Source organism: Hippocampus comes, unplaced genomic scaffold (assembly GCF_001891065.2).
Source record: "Hippocampus comes isolate QL1 unplaced genomic scaffold, H_comes_QL1_v1.1 scaffold82, whole genome shotgun sequence".
In the NCBI taxonomy this organism is placed as follows: domain Eukaryota; kingdom Metazoa; phylum Chordata; class Actinopteri; order Syngnathiformes; family Syngnathidae; genus Hippocampus; species Hippocampus comes.
Window position 1 is genome coordinate 5,070,828 of NW_017805135.1, and position 21,540 is coordinate 5,092,367.

General features: G+C 40.9%; 1 protein-coding gene across 2 annotated transcripts in view; it reads right to left on the bottom strand.

Moving 5' to 3' along the window:
* Window positions 1-21,336, bottom strand: part of LOC109513931 (semaphorin-4B-like) — a 62,976-nt gene extending 41,640 nt beyond the window's left edge. The window contains exons 1-2 of one of the 2 annotated variants that reach the window (XM_019866666.1): window positions 20,752-21,336; window positions 9,539-9,614 (exon numbers count right to left, since the gene is read on the bottom strand). The gene's annotated coding sequence lies outside the window, so the exon portion shown is untranslated. Of the gene's footprint in view, window positions 1-5,847; window positions 5,972-9,538; window positions 9,615-20,751 lie in introns of those variants that run through there. The other variant, XM_019866668.1, reaches the window with a different exon arrangement.
* Window positions 21,337-21,540: the final 204 nt, after the last annotated feature.

Genomic DNA, 21,540 nt, shown 5'->3' on the forward strand with positions numbered 1-21,540 from the left:
TGGATTGAATAAATGGCAAAAACACGGTGTGTATTATTTACTTATTTGCATATGATAGACATAATAAAAAGTGCGACAAAATGTAAATTAGCTACGGGATGAATTCCTCACAGCGTGAAGTCCGTTGACTTGCACTATTAGGGAAAGAGCTGAGTCAACACGAGGCTCCATTGTCAACTGTTCACTTTGCATAACAAACGGCGCATCTTCATCACATCAGAACCACAAAGGTATTATGAAGTTGCCATAGTGACCAATTTGATGAACCGGGGGAGTTCGTAAAGGTTTATTGACTTGGGCTCACACTTGCTCATCTTTGTTCACAGTATATAAAATTTGAAGAAGTACAAACTCTTTCCCCAGAGAAAATAAATGAATTTGAATGAATCTGTCACCAACATAAAACTTTAATTAATTGTGCAGACAATGCTTGAAGGGTGTCACAATTTACCATTTTGTCAAATAAATATAAAAAAATGTAAAAATGTAAAAAAAAAAAAGTGGTGGAGGAAGTGAAACATGTTTTTGGAATGTGGGAGAAAGCCACAGTGTATCAGCATGGGACAACAAGCACAATCCACACAGGAAGTTGAGATTCGAACCCAAAACCTCATAAACATGCTCAAGAGCACATGTTGTCCACTTGGGAATGAGACAGGTGGTAATAAGGCAGGTGGGGACTATGGAGACAGAGTTCCTACAGACGTCTCCCATACTCCTAAATAAATCACTACTGGGTTAAAAATAAACTGCAGCCCCTTCTTGTCGCAGTCAGGCCAGCCGGCATTTGACTGCAACTAAATGTATCGACGCTGCCGACTTTCCGTGTCAAAGCGTGACTCAGCACGTCTGGCAAAAAAAAAAAAAAAAAAAAAAACTAAGTCAGACGAAAAAAGATGAAGATGAGCGGGCAGGAGAGTGCGATGACATCATTGGGAAGAAAACGTGGCATACCTTTTACAATATGCAAGAGGACACACGACATCAAGGGGCGGGGTGGGGGGAGGTGGATGTGCTCAACTTCTAACATGACAGTCTTGCATGACTACAATCATTTATCTTTCATACCCAAAACGTGATCATAGCTAGCTTGGGATCAAACGGTAGCGGGTATGTAAGGTTTTAAAAACATGTCTATATGGCCGTCACAGTTATACGTAATCGTGGTTTTATACATCCGAAATGTTCCCATGGAAACTGCTAAAACCACGGAGTACTGAACGCATCAGTCAAACAACAATTCGGGAAAACGAGGCTCTCTTCAATGTACTTCTCCAATGAGACACGTTTTATCGCAAGCGGAAAAAAGGTGCTTTTGCAAGGAGAAGAAAATGGGCCGCTTGCAGCAAAGTGGAGACTATGGAGTTTAATGCTACAGTCAAACCGAAAACGAATTGAACTATTCCTGTGATGCATTTAAATAATGTATATATTTAATACAGTTTGCGAGAAATCCATGCCGGGCGGCACAATTACGACGCGAGTGGGGGCGAGCACCTTGGCTCAAGTTGGTGAATTTGTATTGGAAGAAACACATAACATTGCGACACACAGCAATAGGATTCTCTATGTGAGCATTTGTGTTCATATTTGTCACTTATACCATCCATCCATCCCTTTTCTTTACTGTTCACCCTGTTCAGGGTCAAGTCTAGATGGAGTGTATCCCAACTGACTTTGCACAATTGGCAAGCTACACCCTGGACTGGTCGCCAGTCAATCACACTTGCAGACACCAATGGACTCTCAGATTCAGCGTTACCGTGACCAATCCTGCTGAACCCACGAGCGACCAGTGGTGGTTTATCCACGCTTTCAGCTCAGCTATGCTTGTAGCAATGGTTCAGACGGTACTTACAGGGACACTGGCGATATGAATATCTGTGCAAATTGAAACCAAAAGCATGTGGTGTGAAACATCCCACAGGCGGCTTCCCCCAACGTATCATTAATTATTCACTGTCTGAATCATCTTTCAATTGATTTGCGGCTGCCTTGAGTCGTGCTGCCTCTCGCGTATAGTGTGTAGTGCGATGGCCCCGGATAAGACTCTCAAAGCAAATGGCTACACTATGAGTCACACAGAAGATAATCGGTATAAAATTACTTGCAAATAATATGGAGTCATTGTACAGTTTGTACCTGAATAGTCGACAGTAACAGCGGTGTCAAGCAAGGCAAAGACATCCATAAATACAGGCCAGAAAAGGACACTTATATGTACACATATATATCATTTTAAGTACACAGCGCACCGCAACGTAACATTACCGACGACGGCACGCATACTTGCCGCAGCTGTATGCACGCACATGTGGCCAAACGAGACACAACATGCGTCTTTCGAGAGGACCGCAACTAAAATAATACAACTATATTTTAATTTCGCTAACGTGTTCCTCCTCGTAAAAATGACCGCAAAACTGCATTTTCCAGTGAGTGTTTAAGGATACTCAGAGGGAACGTTTATCCATCCATTTTTTTTTTTTTTTTAATAGTGCTTGTCTTCACTCATGTCGCGGTTGGGCTGGAGTCTATCCCAGCTGACTTTAGGCTAGTGGCAGGATTCTCCTTGGACTCATCGCCAGCAAATCACAGGGCGCAAGTACACAAGCATTCACACACTCATTGTGGGGAGACACACTTGTGTACGGCTGCAGCTCTTGAATTTTTTTTTGAATTGATTGTTCTAATGCAGGGGTGTCAAACTCATTTTAGTCGCGGGCCAATTTGGAGTTACGTCTTCCCTCGGAGGGCCGATATGACAGTGAAACCACAAAATTATTACTTGTACACAACAAATGAAAACTTGAATAGATGACTAGTTTTGAAATCAGTGAAGTCAATTATAATATATTTTTCAATTATTGTTCAAGTGAGTGTAAACTGGGTAAAAGGCGCATCTAAAAGCCTTCCATTTTCTTAAAAGCTCACAGCGTGCCTTAAAATCTGATGCGCCTTGTGTATGGTTATTACTGTAATATATCGACCCTCCCAAAATGGCTCCTTGCTAGAGACATGCTTACAACGCAGAGTTCAAACTTAAGGCGATCGGGTTACGCAGTTGAACACGGAAATAGAGCAGCGGCAAGAGAGGTCAACAATAACGAGTCAATGTTATAACTTGCTGTTGGTTAAGTGAACTGTGCGGCTGCTTTATTCAATAAGTTTTACTGACATCAGATCGTTCTGTTGGTATTTCCTTGAGCATAGCTCCATCTAGTGGATGCATTGTAGATTGCATCTTATCATGCGGTGCGTCCAATATATGAAAAGAATTACAAAATAGGCCATTCATTGAAGGTGCACCTCATAATCCAGTGTGCCTTTTAATGTGGAAAATACGGTATATGACTCGTACCTATGAAATCGCCTGGAATAGGTTAATTCTAATTACAGAGTGGATTATTTCTCTGGGGAAAATGGATTATAAATTCAAAATCATATTCAAATTACCCAGCATCTTGAAACATATTGGATTCAATCACAGTAGGTTTGACATTCCAACTAGCGAATAGGCTGTGTTCATTGTGAATCCTCTCATTTCGATTCATTTAAATACAGCTCAGTATTGTTCAGCAGTCAAGGGTCATTTTCAACGAGTGTCAGAGGAGATAAGTGCTGAAAGGAGAGTTTTGGGGGTCAAATGGGTTTCCCACTAATATGCGGTTGATTTTAAACTGTCGGAGATCATTTTCAGTCAAAGTGCAAAGTATAATTAATGGGCTGCGTTTGGTAATTGCCCACAGTCGCCACTTGACCACGGCATCTCTTACATAAACTACTGCACGCTCGCCAGTAAATCCCTTGACGGCATTTAAAAATGGCCGCTATTAGTCTCAGAATTAGGAGGAAAGTAGATTAAACTAATCTCCTTTGTTTACTTGTCGTGAAAAACTCTCTGCGCGTTTAACATAGTGACCCATTTGAAATAGCGGCAAACTGTTGAGGAAAGGCCAAGCACGTGCATCGATCGCGTCTCGCCTTTCGTGTTATGACAATCATGCAGACATGCGGCCCACTTGTACAACTGCTATTGTAAACTCTACAGGGTGGCCCAACGTAACCGCATTGTATTCTACTGTATTTTCCTCATTGTTTCGGTCAAGATGCCATTGGAGTGAATTGGGAAGAAAAAAAAATCAGTACTTAGGGTACTGTCATGCACTCGCATGTGGGCATTGAGACGCATAGTTGTCAATGCACTATTCGCCATTTATTGAACGGACGGACATACAGTGAAACGCACAAATATAAGAGTTACTCTAGGCCACAACTCACACCCAGATGCTCACACAAAACTCACCAGGCCAGCCAAACTCAAGTTCTAAAATTTTTAGATCTCCATGTCGTCACAGATCCTGACTTACAGTATGAATTTTGCATGATAGCGTGAGTGGTGAACTGTGCCAAAAAAGGACAAATTTGAATGGTCATCACGTTCATGACTTCCAATAACAATTTTACATATGGATTCGTCAGACCACAGGACACTTTTTCACTTTACTTCAGTACATCTCTGATGAGCTTGAGCCCAGAGAAGCTGGCAGAATTTTTGGGTCTTTGCACGTCTTTGTGTTCTTTTTTTTTTTTTTTTAACCTTTTACACACCCCAACTTTATTGGAATTGGGGTTTGCTTTTTGTCTTCTATGTGGACTGCAAAATAAGAATTTCATGATACTGAAGAAACGGGTTGCCCCCAAAGGTGCACAAGATCAACAATTTGAATCTTGAATCTTGTTGTTTACAGCTAGCTTGTACATTGTGCAATGGATCGTGATCCACCTGCGTGACGATGCGAGTCGTGCATGCGATCAAACACGCACGCAATTACACAACGAGGGCTTCCGTGAGGTCACTGTGCTGATTACGCCACATGGGAAGCAAGAGTAAATACGTAGCTAGCCACAGCGGACCGGCAATCTCGTGACTTCAAGTCATTGTTGGAAGGAAGCCATGAAATCCCTGCAGTTTCATCAACGTGGAAACTCATTTCATTACAGGTTTTGACAAGCCAGACAAAAGGTTTCAAAAGGGGAATTGTGTACTTTGTCGGGACATTACATCTAGGCAATCCAGTGAGACCCAATGCAAGAACTGGAGCAAACTTCAAGACATGAATGCTCAGTGTAGCGTGTGTGCCTCACAGTTGGGAGGTTTCGGGTTCAAATCTCGGCCCAGGGCCTTCCTGTGTGGAGTGAGTATGTGAGGTTCATTTGAGCATCTATGTTGTCCATTGGTGTGAATGTGAGTGGAAATAGTTGGTTTTTTTTTGCGAGATGGATCAGCAAATGGCCGGCGACCATTCCAAGGTGTTTATTTTAACAGCTTCAACAGAGTGGCATTGAACAGCTTGAAGCTTCTTTTTTGGCTACTTGTTGTGAAATAAGTTCACTTTCATATGTTGTGGCAAACCTTTGCTCGCAAGTCGAAGCAAAAATAAATAAATAAAATTGTCGGACTTCTATTTTGAAAAACTCATAATTCGGGCCGCTCAATTCCCAAGGCATGACTGTACAGGTTAGCATGTGTGCCTCATAGTCGAGAGGTCCTGGGTTTGAACCCTCACTCGGGAATTTGCATGTTCTCCTTGAATTAACAATTTAGTTTGGATGGCTGAATCTCTTTCTGAGGAGTCCTTTTACCAGGTGGCTTATATTGAGCTGAATAAGTTTAAAGCATTGATGAATCTTAACTTTTCATAGTTCATATAAGGTTGGACTTCTTTCAGACAGCAAACCAACCAAGCAGTGCACTCCATTTTACCGAAATGGCCTCAGGACACGATTAATCCACATGATTATCAAGCTCAACCACAGCGACATCAAATCAGCCTGAGCACCTACCAAGATTGCCGCTATTCTGTTCATGCTATGCTATCTGTCAAGTTCCAAACAGACCAGCCGAGACACCTCTGCTTTGTTTGCTCTCAGGTGGCGGTCTTGCTTTTGTGTTTGGTGCCAATAAAAGAAGTCATAAGTCAACATGAGCTGGCCCCTCTTGGCACCAGTGTCTGATGGAGGCCACAGAAAATAACCGGTTGCAATGAAGCCGCTTGTCTTGAACTGTGAAATCGAGAATAATAAACTTATTTAATGTTCTCTTTTCTAATAAGCATCCGCTCCTCTGCATTGTTCTGAATGACAGCGGCTGCGGCACAATACTATGGCTGTGCTTTGCAACAGAAACGAGTAGTAAATTAGCTAGTTTTGAAAGGGGAAAAAAAAGCAGTGGACTTTTATACAAACACATTCCGGACCAGCTGTTTTTCATCGCAAAGGGAGAGTTTTATCTTTTCCCCTGCACTTGATTCAAAACAGAGAAGCAAAAAAAAAAAAAAAACCAAGAGAAGGAGACAGGAATTTGTCTCAGGAGAGAGAGGAGCTTGTTGCATAATAGATTTCCATCAGAGCCTCATTCAAACAGATACTGGCACTAAATTCTGACAATCTCACACCTCGCCTTAAATGCCATCCCCCACACAGTACATCGTGTGTGTGTGTGTGTGTGTGTGTGTGTGTGTGTGTATATACTGTGTATCTATCTATCTATATCTATATATATATCTATATCTATATATATATCTCTATATATATATATATAAAACATTCACAATTATCTGCTCTTGCGTTGATTGGAATTTGTGTATCAAAAGCACTAGTGGTATCAGTACTCAGTATCGGTGAGTACTTAAGAGTGAATACTGACACTGGTATTGGCCTGAAAAAAAGTAGTATTGAACATCTCTTAATGATAATGAAAGTTGGTCTTGCTGTTGGCAGTATACAGGGGGCGGCATGAAGGCTGATTTTAGCAAGATGAGGACAAACGACTCACAGTGCTGTCAGCCACAGGTAACACCCAGACACTCACACGCAACCTTGTGGACTTCTGCATGCTACCTTATAAGGTCCCGGGCTCTTAAAGGCACATTCGTCTAATAGAGACACACTACAATTCACACAGTATTTTTCAACGCATTTTATGCTCGCAATTTGTTTGTTGTTTTTTTGTTTGTTTGTGTTTAAAAAGTGTTGGAATAGTTTAAATGTGTTCAAAGCATGTAAGAGAAAAACATCACAGATAGCGGGTGGGATTGGAAAATATGCCCCAGGATGAATGTGGGTTCACTTTATCTTTGTTTCAGAGACCAAAGGGCCCTCATGAACCTTTGTTAAAAGCAACGAGCGTCTCCCCGCTCTGGTCTACACATGCGGACCATTCCTCTTGCCGAGCAGTGGGTGGAGCATGTATGTTTGTTTTGAGTGTTTGAATGTGTATGTGATTGTGTGGGAGGGTGGGCGTGGAACCAGTGTGTGTATGTGTGTGTGTGTGTGTGTGTGTGTGTGTATGGTGGCTCAATAAAAGGAGGAGGATGCGGAAGAGAAGGGGGTGTAAGTGTTTCAAGGAATACTGCTTCCTGGAGCTTTTGGTTTACAGTAAAATGAGGGAGGATGAGTGTTGTTCAGTCTCACTGATAGGCTATCACACCGCACGCATGAGGTCAGCTGAAGGTCTGATCCCATCATCATCCTCCTCTGTGCGATGGCACAATCGGGGACTCATCAACTTATTAAAGCGACAAATCATTTCCTTGTTTTTTTTTCCCCACGGAGAAAAGGTGAAGCATAAAGTCACAACCTGATCTTCAATCTTTAACAAACTTAATTTGAAATCCTAACTTGTGGAAATGCGTGTCATGCAAGTATTAAAGTACTGTATACAGCTGTTAAATTTATGTTTAGAAAGGATCTGGTGGTAATTGCTGTTAAAAGTAAGGATGAGAGTATTTAGCAAGAAACATGAAGTAGAAGCGCTTTCTTTGTTTTAGTTTTTGTGGGCCATTTAAGTGATACTGCAGGCTGGATGTGGCCCCTGGGCCTTGAGTTTGACACCTTTGATTTAGAGTCCTTCCAAGAGCAGGCATGTTTTCGGAATGTGGGAGGAAGTCAGAATACACATGGAAAACTCAGACGTTCACACCAATAATGAGTTTGGATTGGAAATTTTCGAGACTTCAGTTCAAAACCAGCCAAGCAAAGGGAGAACACGCAAACCTCACAAAGAAAGCCCTGAGTTGAGATTCCGACCCAGATCTTCAGATCTGTGAGGCAGATGTGCTAACCACTACGTGTCCACATCACCTACATTTTTACCTGTTTTTTTGTCAATCTTTGGCCAGGATGAAAGGCTGCTGCAATAGTTTTTGTTGATGTTTTTGACAAAACAAACCCACACTTTGCATGCCAAGAGTTGCCGAGCCTGTAAAATGTTTCGTAATCATCTTAATGTCGTAATATGACACATCTAGGGATCTTCCCATTTCCTTCCTGGTGACACACAGACATTTCGAATCTCTGCCAACCAATCAATGAACAATGAACCAATTACTCTTTAGCAACCAATTATTGTCATTTATTTGGTCATGTTTAGTGACAAGTAAACAACAATCAAGCGATATAAAATGAGTGGAATTGTTGTTGTTCTCATCAACTTTTCTGAAATTGATTCAATTACTGGTTTGGTCATTGTTTTTAAAAAAGCAGATGTTTACAAATGCCTGATTTTGATTAAACATAAAAGATAATCAGACTACAGAAAACAGAATAATTACTATTGAGAGGCTGAAACTGGAGAGATTTGGACAATTCAAAGTTAAGCAGTGGCTCTCAACAATGACTCGATTACTGAAATAGTTGTCGATTAATTTGATAATCAATTTGTTGTTGATTAATCAATTCATTTTCACCCCTCTAGTTTAATCTGGATTTGATCCACATTTTGGTGTGAACCAACACATTGATTGGGTTATGAGGATTAAGAGTTGCAAAAATGTGCTTTTAAACTACAAAAGCAATTATAGCTGCACTAAATTCAAACAATTTATGTTGAACCAGGTTTTGGTGTGTCCTATACATTGGTGATAAATGTAAGATTAAAAAAAAAATCCCTTGCTTTTAAACTGCGCAAAAAAAACAAAAAACCCAAACACACAAACAAAACAGAAAAACAGTTTGCACACAATTTACTGTGTATGCCAGGTCAGAGGCTGCCATTAAAAAAACAAGTTTGAACAATGTCAGAGCCTGATTTTAATGCACCTTGATGACTTCATGTATATAACAAAAAATGTTGTTTTTGTCCGTTCAAAACTAATTACTCTACATTAAATATCAAATTAAAAGCCATTAATTGTACATTTGTGCATTCTGTGACATTAAACCAAGTTTTTTTATTGTGTAAACAAATTCAGTATGTCTCCAAAGTTACTAATATTATAAAACAAGGCTTTAAAATTGTCTTCCCCCACCCCATCCCCCTTTTCTTTCGAAACTCTGTATTTTTAAATATTGATTTGGTCAACACCAGCAACGTTTGCACAGCTCTCGTCTCGTCACACTGACGTTAACATAAAATACTTGAAATCCGACTGAATTGCTTTATTTCAAACAAATTGCTGACAAAAAAAAAGAAAAAAAAAGAAAGAAATCAATTAAAACAGCTCCGCGCACACAGAAAAACAAGATTGCCACTCACCGTTCCTGCCCGCTAAATGCAATTAAAAAAACACATCCACGCCAAAGATCCAATGGTGGCTGCAGTCTTCGGGGTGCTGAAAAGAAGGGCAAAGGTAAAAAGAGATAGGGTTTAAATCCACCGAACGCCGAAACACCGCTCCTCAAACTGACGTGTCAGACACACGAAGTCCACTCTGCAAGTGTGTGCTTGTGCGGTGTGTGTGTGTTTCCACAGAGGCTGTAAAACTTGAAGCTCCGCCCACAACTACACGTCCTGCCCGCTGGCCGTGACGTCATGCAAACAAGGGAGTCCTCAATATAGAGTCAAAACAAATGCTCGAGTAACTTTTGTGAATTTTCTTTTAAAGGCTCGATTTGGATCACATTCATATTTAACTTGATTTTTAGTGTGAGTATAAAATATTTAGAGAGAGGGGGAAAAAACCCCACTCTGCATGACATTATGACTTCATATCAACATCTGGACCAGATCTAGATGTAACTGGATTTTCTTTTACAGTTTCTGTTCCTGCATATATTTATCAACAAATGTTAAAATTAAACATTTGACAATGTTATTTTCATTGTATTAAATGTGTGGATTCATTCCAGAATGTGATTCAGAAAGTAAATTGTGTTTAAATTCGAAAACTAATTTCCCAATTTAAAATAATTTTCGAGGGGTTTGTAGATTCACACTAATATTTGGACCAGATCTAATTTGACATGCATCTGATCGCGCATAATCAAATTTTGCTCAAATTAAATGATTGAGTTTGGTATTTTTGCACAATATTAAAGATGCGGATTTATTTTTCCAGTGCTAATTTTTCATTATCTCACGTGTGTCACGCCCAAGTGTGGATTCATACCAGAAGCAGATCCAGATGAAACTTTCTTTAATGTGACAGCTTCTGAAACTGAATTTACATGAGACATATCCAAATTGGATAAAAATATATAGATACTGATTTCTTAAATTTTTATCCAGATGAGAAAAGAGGATTGTGTGTGTGTGTGTGTGTGTGTGTGTGTGTGTGTGTGTGTGTGTGTGTGTGTGTGTGTGTGAGACACCAAAATGTTGATCAGCTTCAGTTTAATAATTACAGCTTTGGACCCTGACACATGGGGGTCAAAAATCACATTTACATTGACTCTGATTTGACAGATTTTTTTTCCCACATGACTTGAGGAGTCACACCAAATACATACAAACCAGATGCATTTATTTAGCAGATTTATTTTTAATTTTGAATGTAAAATTTAAAAATAATCTTTTTAAATTGCATTTATTTTTTTCAATATGACAAGATATGGACCAGTCTTAGTTTGACATTCCAGATTCTATATATTTCTCTTAGGCAAAGTTGTTTTTGCCGTGTGTATGTTTTGGCTATGAGTAAGTCGCTGCTTCTTGTTCTTCTGCTATGCTCTGCAGCCAAGAAGAACAATGAAGGAAAGCAGCGAGCGTCCGGCACAAAGAGCATTACAGAGGATTACGGGCAAAGGCAAAGACTTGAACACAAGCGGACGCAGCCATTCATGTAATCTCTTTTCACTGCTGCAAAAAAGACTAAAATGTCATGTTGCGCTTGTCACACTCCAGTCATCTCCAGTCTGCTTTGACACCAGTAACGCGCCTCTGCTTAATACAATGCAATTTGTTTCTGTGCTTTGTAGGAAATGCGATGACGAATGTTTCTCAAAAGTAGGATGAAAGTGGTACATTCTGTGGTTTAAAAATACAAAACCCAACTGCTTTGTGAATAGGACACGGCAACCTCAGGTCACCTGAGAGGTCTATAAAATTGGTGAATCAGCCAGAACAATTCTCAGTGTTAGCACTAGCATCTGCGCTAACATTAGTCTTACTTTTGTGACTTACTGAGTTTCTTCACATAGCAATTGTTGCCCTCAGCAAACTTGCTATGTATGTTTGTTTATTAGCAGGACAACGCAAACATCTTTGATTGGTGTCTTTGCCATTGACTGCCTATGATTTTATCTTTTATTCTCATTGACTGCCATTGACGGGTATAGATGCCAAAAATGCATTGCACCTGGGAAGGTTGGCAGCAGCAAAATTTATGCACATGCAGGACGTGCGGACCTATGAAAGTGTAGAACTGAGTGCATCAGTAATCATTGACCTTGGTCAGTTTATTGTGTGAAAATGAAATAGATTTACAATGAAAAAAAATGTTTCTTCACAGCTCCACGATACTTTCATGCATTTTTATGATAATGTTCAGGCACATGTGGGAGGTGTGTATCAATTTTCAGTGAGTATCAGAATGGCTGGTTTCAACGGAGGTCTGTGCTCCAGTCAGAGTTATTCCAAGTGGTGCTTGTTTTCAATGCTGTGTTTTGTTTAATGGTTTGCAAGAAGATACAAAGAATTGGCTGAACAACATCTTCGTCATGGGAATGGTATGCACTTGTTACTAACACAATGATAGAACCACCTTTGCTATTCGTGCTTTCTTTTCTGATTACGTATTACACATTTTTTTTACATTATCATGATGAATTATACAGTATGTTTGCATTGTTTTGTTTTCTAAGACTTGTTGAGGCGTTGTGTTAAGTTGTGTTTTACAACCCTTTAAATTGTCAGCGTGTCAGTGGGTTGTGCTGTCTTTGTGGCTTTTGTGTTAAAAAGTAAAAACCGTGAAATAAATCCTATTGAAATAAGAAAGTGAAAGATGTCATACGCTAGCCGAGTTGCTCTGCGTCCTTATCACAATCCTGTGATAAGAAACAAATCGCCTCCACTTTGCCCAAGGTTCTCTTTGACAGTGGCGCCATTGTTAAACACATCACTCTCAATCTGCCGCCACATTTAAGTAACATGCCCCCCCCCCCACCAAGCGAGCGCGCCGCCGACTACACTGTAGCCATTCACATCAGGTCAGATTTGAGTGGGGTTAAATACATGACAAGCTCTCTTTGTCACACTGGATTTGGTGATGTGTTGTGCATCAATGTCATCATCGAAGCATTCAGAGGGGGACCAAAGATGCTGACAAACTACAAAGTCATGAGTGCATGACAGGACTCAGCCAGTGTCTGATAACCTTCAACCCCACTAAGTCAGGAGAAAGGCAGACAGACAGCAAAAAAGGAGAACTTTCACCTCAAAGAATGTTTTTCCCTGGGTCCTCTGGATTACAAAAACATTCATGCTGGTTTCACTGAAAACTCTAAATCGTCCATAAGGGTGAATATGAATGGCTGCTCGTTGATATTTGCGATTAGTCGATCAGTGCTTGAAGTCGACTACTTGCTAATACAGTGGTACCTCTACTTACAAACGTCTCTTCATATGAAATTTTCAAGTTACGAAACGTCTCAACAGGAGAATATTGCCTCTTGTTACGAAAGAAATTTCAAGATACGAAAGGTAAAAATACAGTATGGCTTGCTACTCGCAGCTCCGAGTTTCCTGAATGCAACATACTTATAGCTAGTCTGCCATTGGCTATTACCGCATCATCCTGGCATCCAATTGGCTAAGAGGGACCTCTACCATATGTGTCTTTGTGGGGGAGTGGGGTTAGACAGATGCATGCAGCGTCCTCGTCATTCGCCCCTTGGGCGATGAGGTGTTGTGATAGTTTTACGTAAACGTGAATCACCCCACAAAAGTGTTCACCAGTCAGGCGATCGCTCACTATGCTGATGTTTGCCTTGGACATTTTCGAAGGATTGTTAAAAGCCGACAAAAGCAAACGTCCTTGGATCAGTTCTTTACAAAACGCCAGGCAAAAGGGCAAAAAAACGACGAGGACGCAATATGATCATCATTTTGATTCTTTATTCTTTGTTTTTTACATTTTGCGCAACTCTCAATTATTGTGCAATAATCTAATTGTAAGATGTATTTATTTGTTACATATTTTGATGCATTTTTATGGTTTAGGAAACATTTATGTCTGAATTGGAGGGGTGGGGGCGGGGGGGGGGGTTGGAACGAATTAGAGCATTTTCATGGAAAACGCGTCTCCACTTACAAAATTTTCTAGCTAAGAAATTTCTTCCAGAACCAATTAATTTCGTAAGTAGACGGACCACTGTCCCATGTTTTTGGCATCTTGTCTTCCAATCGGCCAATTTACAGATGACGTTATTCTTGCCAGACTATAACTGACTGACTGATCAAACTGAAGCTCCATCTTTACCGTCAAAATGTCCAATATTTTATGTATTCATCACATTGTAGTTAACTGCAAATAAATCTTCACTCTATTAATCTCTAATGAGGGCAAGCGTCAAGCGCTATAAAAAAAGGAACAAATGGATGGATTGAAATGTCTTAAAAAGTTCTGCGTAAAAATCACCTTTAGAGATGTCACGTCTGCTCGATGTCAACTACGACACACGTTGGTATCAATCATCGTTAAAAGCAATGACATTCATCAAGTTGCATAATTCCCACGGGTAATAAGGAAACATTTATTTGAAGTGCGGATGACATATTCATGAAATAATTGGGGAACGGTGTCAATTAGAGTGGACTTACTTTATCATAAGAGAAGATACGATAAGAATACCTTTATTTGTCTCCCAATGGAGAAATTACCAATTTAATATTTTATTATTATTTTGTAATTATTTTTTAAATATTTCTTAATATATTTTATACCGTCTTAAAAAAGATTTTTTTAAAGAAACCCACGAAAGCACACATGAACAACATGAAAACTCCACTGGAGTGGACTAGAACCAAGAACTGTGAGGGATACATGCCAACCACTTCTGTACCATGATGGGCTTTGATCCCCTCGATTTATAAACACTCATCTTGGAGCAGTTTGGTTTTGTTGGGATGTGCCAGCCGGCTCACACTTAAATTAAGTTTACTGCTGTGCAGATGTCATGTGGTCAGTGAACAAAGAGAGTAAAAAAAAAAGAAAAAACACACACCAAAGTGAAATGATGACCAAAAGCCATCTGGCAATGGCTCGCCTGCTGATACCAAACAAGCAGCCCTTCCTCTCTTTCTCGCCCATCAGCAATAAAAGACAATATCTGCCCCGGTGGGACATGTGGCATTAATATGAATTATCTCCATCTTAATATGCTTATGCCCCCGAGACTGGCGTGTGATGACATCAACCACGTTCAGGCTCTAATGAGTCTGCGATGAATACATTACACACATTTAGACGTTTATTCCCACTTTCTTTGTGCCTTTGCAGGCTGTGAAAGGGGTCAGAGGTCAAGGTCCCGCACAGCTGCACACCGAGAAGATTGCGGAGGTGGGCTGCGACGGGGGCGTTTGGTGCGCAGGAAAGATAGCCGACGGGCACTGACGAAGGTTGAATGACTTTGTAAATATGCAGTCAAATATGGTCGGATGAATGATGTTTGAGGAAAGAAAAAAAACATTTGCAAGAATTCTATTGATTTTGGATAGAATCCAATGTAAATGACGTAGCAGATGTCAAAGCCACATCTTTAAGTGTTTGTTTTCAGCGTCGTCCTAATCACAGATGATGATCTTCAGTCTTGACAAGAAGCCTATCGATGTTGACTGAAGCAAGGTATCCGAGGCATACCTGTGACATCAAAGTTTCTTAATCTGTCCTTTGTACTTTTTATGGCTCTTCCACAATTTTAAAACTGATCTTTGTCATGGGTTTCACTTTTATCCTGAAACTAGTAGCCTATAGATTTTAAAGGGCATCAGACATCGGTCGCTGAGGTCAAATTTTTCAAGAATATAGTACATGCTCCTTTTCAGAGGTCTGCTGGTGAGCGTTCACAGATCTTCCTCATACTTTTACTGCTCTGTCAAAACAAGAAGCAGAGTCATATCGAATGATTTCCGTCACAAGACGGTTCAGGTAGCCGAGGTCAAACGTCTCATTTTTATGTTTCTTTCCAGCGCTCGTTCTGTTAGTTTTCACAGGGCTTCCTCAAAAATGCTTGTACATTGCTTCTACAGGGATCGAGAATTATAATATACTTTACTGCCCCTTTATTTCAGATGAGCTGGTTTTAAGGGGGCAGTCCTGTCTCATGAAAATAGCCCATTCTTCACTTAACCCCTCTTGCATGCCGCTAATGTCGAGTATGGCTTTTATTACTAGGGCAACTATGGGTGGCACGAGGAGGGTGGTAATCACCAAGCTGCAGAATCAGTTATGTGGTGCATGCAGTCGACATGCATCGATGTCCCGGAACAATCAAGTATGTATAACTTATTAGCTAATGCTAATCTACTTTGTATCATAAAAATCTATCAGATGTTGCTTGAAAGTGGTTCTGGCTCTTCAACCAAGCTAGCTAGCTCGTCCGGGTGTGGAAATTGATTTCAATTATCCAAATAGTGACAGCAAAACGGCTCACTCGAAATATATATTTGCAGTAATTGGCAGCTGACAAAATATTTACTTGGTTGTTTGATTTCACACTTGATCCAGAGACACGGCTGTTTGCCTACAAGCAATTCAAAGGTGAAAGTTCTATAATTTTGCCCTTTTAAGGAATAGCTGAGTCAGGATGTCGAGTCTTCATTTCTCAATGGGAAGACAGTTTGAAACTATCTTCAAATTTACACTCCTGTGTCAAAGCAAGAGCCTTATTGATTTTGCATTTGTCCAACAAAAGCATGCAGAGGAAGCTGAAGTCGTCCACTTATCCACTTATGGAACAAAGATTCCAGGATGGACTTTTCCGTTAGGTTTTTCCAGAAGTGGGCCCCGCATTGCCACGCACTGAGAGTAGGGTAGATTGGGTTTCTCTGTTTATAGCCAAAAAGTCATGAAGATAAAAACCTTGGTTAAAGTCAAAAGTCAAAAGCAAGTTTCGACTCTCACAGAGTTAAAACAATTAAACAGGCTGAACGACTCATCAAGGTGAATGGAACGTCTATATTAGGGTCAAGATTCAAACGGGTTCAACAGCTGCTTGGCCGTTTCTCCATAAGTGAGCTCAGACAGTCATCTTTTCCACACTTGAAGGCAGCACATTGGCTTGTGATGAATACATCTGCCTCACAGTTCTGAGCTTTTGGGTTTGAATATCAGTTCTAACCTGTGTGGAATTTCTGTTGTCCTCGTGCTTGCATGGGTTTCTGGCTCCCTCCCGCATTCCAAAAACATGCACGTTTGGTTCATTGAAGTCTCTAAATTGTTCATAGGTGTGGATGTGAGTGTGAATGGTTTCATATATAACCTGCGATTGACTGGCAACTAATCCAGGGTGTACCCCAAATCAGCTGGGATAGGCCCAAGCTAATGAAGCCAAGCAGTACAGAAAATGGATAGATGGATGGATGATTGCAGCTTTTCCAGTGCGAGTCCAGTGAAGTGCAGCGGCAATATCAAGGGTTGGTGCTACTTTTAAAAGGTCACCATGGAGACAGTGAGTCTCTTATGAACTGTAACGAGACTGGAATCGGTCAGAAATCAATGAAGCATCTCAGCAACAGCACACGTTAACCTTCGGAGGAGCCGACAGCCCCCATTCCTTGTTTGCTTTATTAGTTTGTAGTTGCAGGCTAATTGCTGTACGCCCTGTACAACAGCTGTCCTAAACCACCGGCCCATGGGCCATTTGGTGCTGACTGAAAAAAAAATATATCCAGTGTATATTACTCTCAGAATCACCAGGTGCATCCACTTGTGCCTCTGCACGCACAGCGAACTGCTCATCTTGGTCATGTGACACGATACTAACAAAGTAAAGTCACGGGTCAGCAGAAATGAGTGAAAAACAAATGCCTTTGGAGAGCTTCTTCCGAAAGGGGAAAATGACAGAGACAGGGGAGCCTACAATATCAGCAAAACGACTAAAAATGCAGTTGTACCTTGACTTACAGTAACCTAACATATATTTTTTCAAGTTATGCTTTTTGCTTTGTGTTGCAAGCCAAAAAAAATGTCAGATTCTATCAAACTTCGGGAAATGCTGAAACTGAAATGAAGTGAAAATATCGGTTTGCAGTAGTTGTAGTTGCATTTCAGTTATCGACTCTACACTATTGGAGCCCACTGCGATGAATTTAGTGACTCAGCGCTACTCATGGTAGTGCTGTAGCTCGCAATTCTGTGCGAGTATTTACACTCAAGGGCTTGCAGCACCAAATGAGTCAAGTGTTGAAACAGATGTAGGCTTTAGCAAGGGTCCACATGGAGTTTGGTTGTTTGGTGTAAGCCAACGCTGGCTTGTTGTTTTCAACAGTGTCGTGCTGCTAGCTTGTAGCTGTGGCAGCTAGCCCCTCCAGCCGCTAGTGGCTCAAGAGCTAGCAGAGATTTCATAACAATGAAGATTAGCGATCCAAATTGTCGTGAATTCTTGACAGATATGCTTCAACAGTAGTCAACTAGGAATCGTGTTACATCGAAGAGTGTTAAAATGACCAGGAATAGTGTAACATGCAAGCTGTTGTTACCGTAACTGTCGACATGTCCCAGGATACAGTAATTACACTCACCCAGTTTCTATATATTCTCTTGTATTACTTTTCATGATTGAAAAAAAATGATATAGTCCCTCCCAATCTTTATGATAAATGCGTAACAGTGCAGTATTTTAATTTATTTTTTATTTTTTTAGGGGGGTGGCTGGAACTTAATGGATTCACTGCCATACAAGTATGTCCTTGCAGCAAGCACGGGTTCGTGTGCTAATCAGCAATCTATAACTACTGCAACATCCAAAAAAGAAATGCTTCAGTATTTGTGGTATTTTTTTGGGATGCTGATGATGATGACGATGATGATGGTGATGGTTGCAATCACTAGCAATAATGATTGAGTTGAAAGGCAGAGCGAAGCTAATTTGCTTGCTGGTTAATTGAAGAGCAGCACGCTGATTATCCGGCATGGAGAATAGTGTTGTTGGTGCGGCAGCTGGATTAAATTTCTCTACAGATTGACTTGATAGCTCTTTGAAATGATGGATCGACTCACTGAGGAAAATCAATGACAACCACATTAAGTGGAGAGATAATCTTAAAAGGGACTTGTTATTGGAGAAAATAGCTATTTCATTGCTTGTATACAAAAAGTTGGGTCTCTAAATTTGAAAATGTGTCTGCGAGTGATCTTTCCTGGACTTTCACTCTACTGCTAGGTAACAATGGGACTTATTTACAGAATTACCCCCCCCCCCACACACACACACACACACACACATTTCACTCACAATTTTTTTTCTTAATTTTCCCCAGTTTCATTTTGTCAAGTGGTTAGACAAAATAAAATCATCTGGATCAAGATATTTTTTTTCTGTATCTGATCCAGATGATTTTATTTTGTGCAGCCACTTGACAAAATATGCATCCATCCATCCATTTTCTAATCCGCTTATCCTGACAAGGGTCGCGGGTGTGCTGGACTCTATCCCAGCTGTCTTTGGGCAGCAGGCGGGGACAACCTGAATTGGTTGCCAGCCAATCATAAGGCACACAGAGACAAACAATCATCCGCGCTCACACTGAGACCTAGGGACAATTTAGAGTGTTCAATCAGCCTGCCATGCATGTTTTTGGAATGTGGGAGGAAACCAGAGTACCCGGAGAAAACCCACACAGGCACAGTAGTGCATTAAGTACTGCTTCCATGAGTAAAAATGCTTTGATTGTCTTCATGGGCACTTACGTCCCCCCCCCCCCCCCCCCCCCCTCCTGGCCCAAGGCAAATCGCAGTCAGGGTTCCTCCCCGGGTTGTCATGGTAATGACAGCTGAACATGCCATTGACATGGCAGTATACAGGGCGGGGTATAAAGTCACTTACCTGCAGGAGAAAAGTCTTCAAAAACATTTCAGCAGGACAAAAAAGAGGGTGTATAAAGTGGTCTTTGGGGTATTTTTTTTTGTTAGACTAAATTGTGAAAAAAGCACAATCCTTTAAAGAAACAATATGGAATCGTTTCACTTTGAGATATTAGCGACAAAATGACTTAACGGTTCATTTGCCAATAACTGTCTGTGTCATTTCCATGGCAACCCTCAACCATCACTTACTTTGGAGGTGCAGCATCAAGGAGGACAGGGGTGGAGCTGGCAGAACACTTTATCATTTGATAGGGTTAGCATAATGGTTCAGAGTTTAGCTGATTTTTTTGTCAAACAGCCTTTCCAGGAGGCTGAAGAAAATTTTCTGCATAAGAAATAATGAAAAGAAATCCACTGTCACCATTCTAAAGCAACAAGAGTTTTGTAGAGAGTCATCAAAAATGATAATATCAGCCACTACAGGAAAACAGTTTGCTCCAAAAAGTATCATAAAGATGAATTACTTGAAATAAATAAAACCAAAAAAAATTTTAATGATCAAATAAATTACTCTTAAATAAAAATAAAATAAAATTCAAATTAATAAATTGCAAGTTTGAAATCATGATAAAATACATGACTAATTAGAAAAAAAATTACACGCAAAAAAAAAAACATAAAATCTTAAAAATCAGTAAAATGAAAAACAGTTTTAAGTTTAAAAATATTCAACAAATTCTGCTCTTTTGGAATTCAAAGTCATAAAGTCACAAAGGAGCAAATGTATTTTACATGTAAACTAAAATAGATTTAAAAAATTATGCTCTTGAGAGGTTCAAAGGTAGAGATCAGGTTAAAATAACAAATTTTCTCTTGCCAAATCCCACAGAGCCTTCCAGTGAATGAGCTCCGTGGATTTCCGGGACAAGGAGGAGCAATGCATATGTCACCCACGTCCCCACACACACACACACACACACACACACACACACACACACACACACACACACACACACACACACACACACACACACACACACACACACACACACACACACACACACACACACGCACGCACACACGCACACACGCACACACGCACGCACACACACGCCTTCCATATAATGACACTGTCAGGGCTTTATTTGTAGCCAGTGCATCTTCATTGTGCAGCTGGCCAGGACTTACAGCAAACTACATCACTGCACTCCTCACGGGGAACTTAAAGCAGCCTCATCATCTGCATCCTCAGTGTGCGTTATCTCCCGACAAGGTGACCGACATCCCTCCTAGATAGCAGCCTCTGAGCGCATGCCAGCTTTGAAAACGACTTTAACACACACACGAGCCAAGAAGCTGACTCAGTGTGATGCAAGACCAAACCACCGGTGCTCTATTGCACTCCACTTCGTTAACCTCCTGAATGACAAGGTAAAACCATCCTTTTGTCTTATTGTGTGAAGCATGCTGCTGTCATTTATCAAAAAAAAAAGGAGGGACTCACCGCGGACAGGTGGATGGATCGGAAGCTGCAGTGGCCGTGGAATCCCCCCTCCTCGTCCTCCTCTTACCGGTGTGTAAAGTGAGTGCATGTGTGTGTGCTGATCCAGCAGATGCAGACTGGAGCCACCAATAGCAAGAGGCGAAGGGGATGGAGAGGGTGTGTGAGAGATGGCAGAGGAGGGGTCTGGTAGCATTACATCATGGGCGAGGGAAACAGTTGTGTTCTGCAGGAGGTGGGGGAGGGTGTGTGTGTGTGTGTGTGTGTGTGTGTGTGTGTGTGTGTGTTTGTGTGTCCTTGTATATTTTCTGCAGGATGATTAAACATGCTCATGATGCACCTGCACAGAGCTGTGATTAACAACCATTCAGAGGGAGACAGTAAATAATCAGAGCTTTCAACATGTAATAGAGGCTAAAAGTGAATAGCAGATGGACATTTGCAAAAACGCCCTTTTCCAAGCCCCTAATGGCTCTCTTGTCAGCCTGAACGAGCATTGATGGACATCTTAGGAAAGAAGACGCTGACATTTTGGGTGTGGAAGAAGCTTTGTGCAGGAGCATACAGCCATCACCTGTTAGCGGAGTCTAAAAAGGAACAGTGAGGGGAGAGAATTTTTTGGGGGGAAATGGTGTCAAGCGAAAAAAACAATGACAGCTCAGGGTCATCCCAGCACCTCGGCTCATGAGAATGAGACACCAGTTGCACAGGAAACATACTGATAAGGAAGTCTTTCTCTCGTACTTAAATGTTGAAGAAGAGTTGATGCGCCAGGCGAATGGGCAGGCCTCG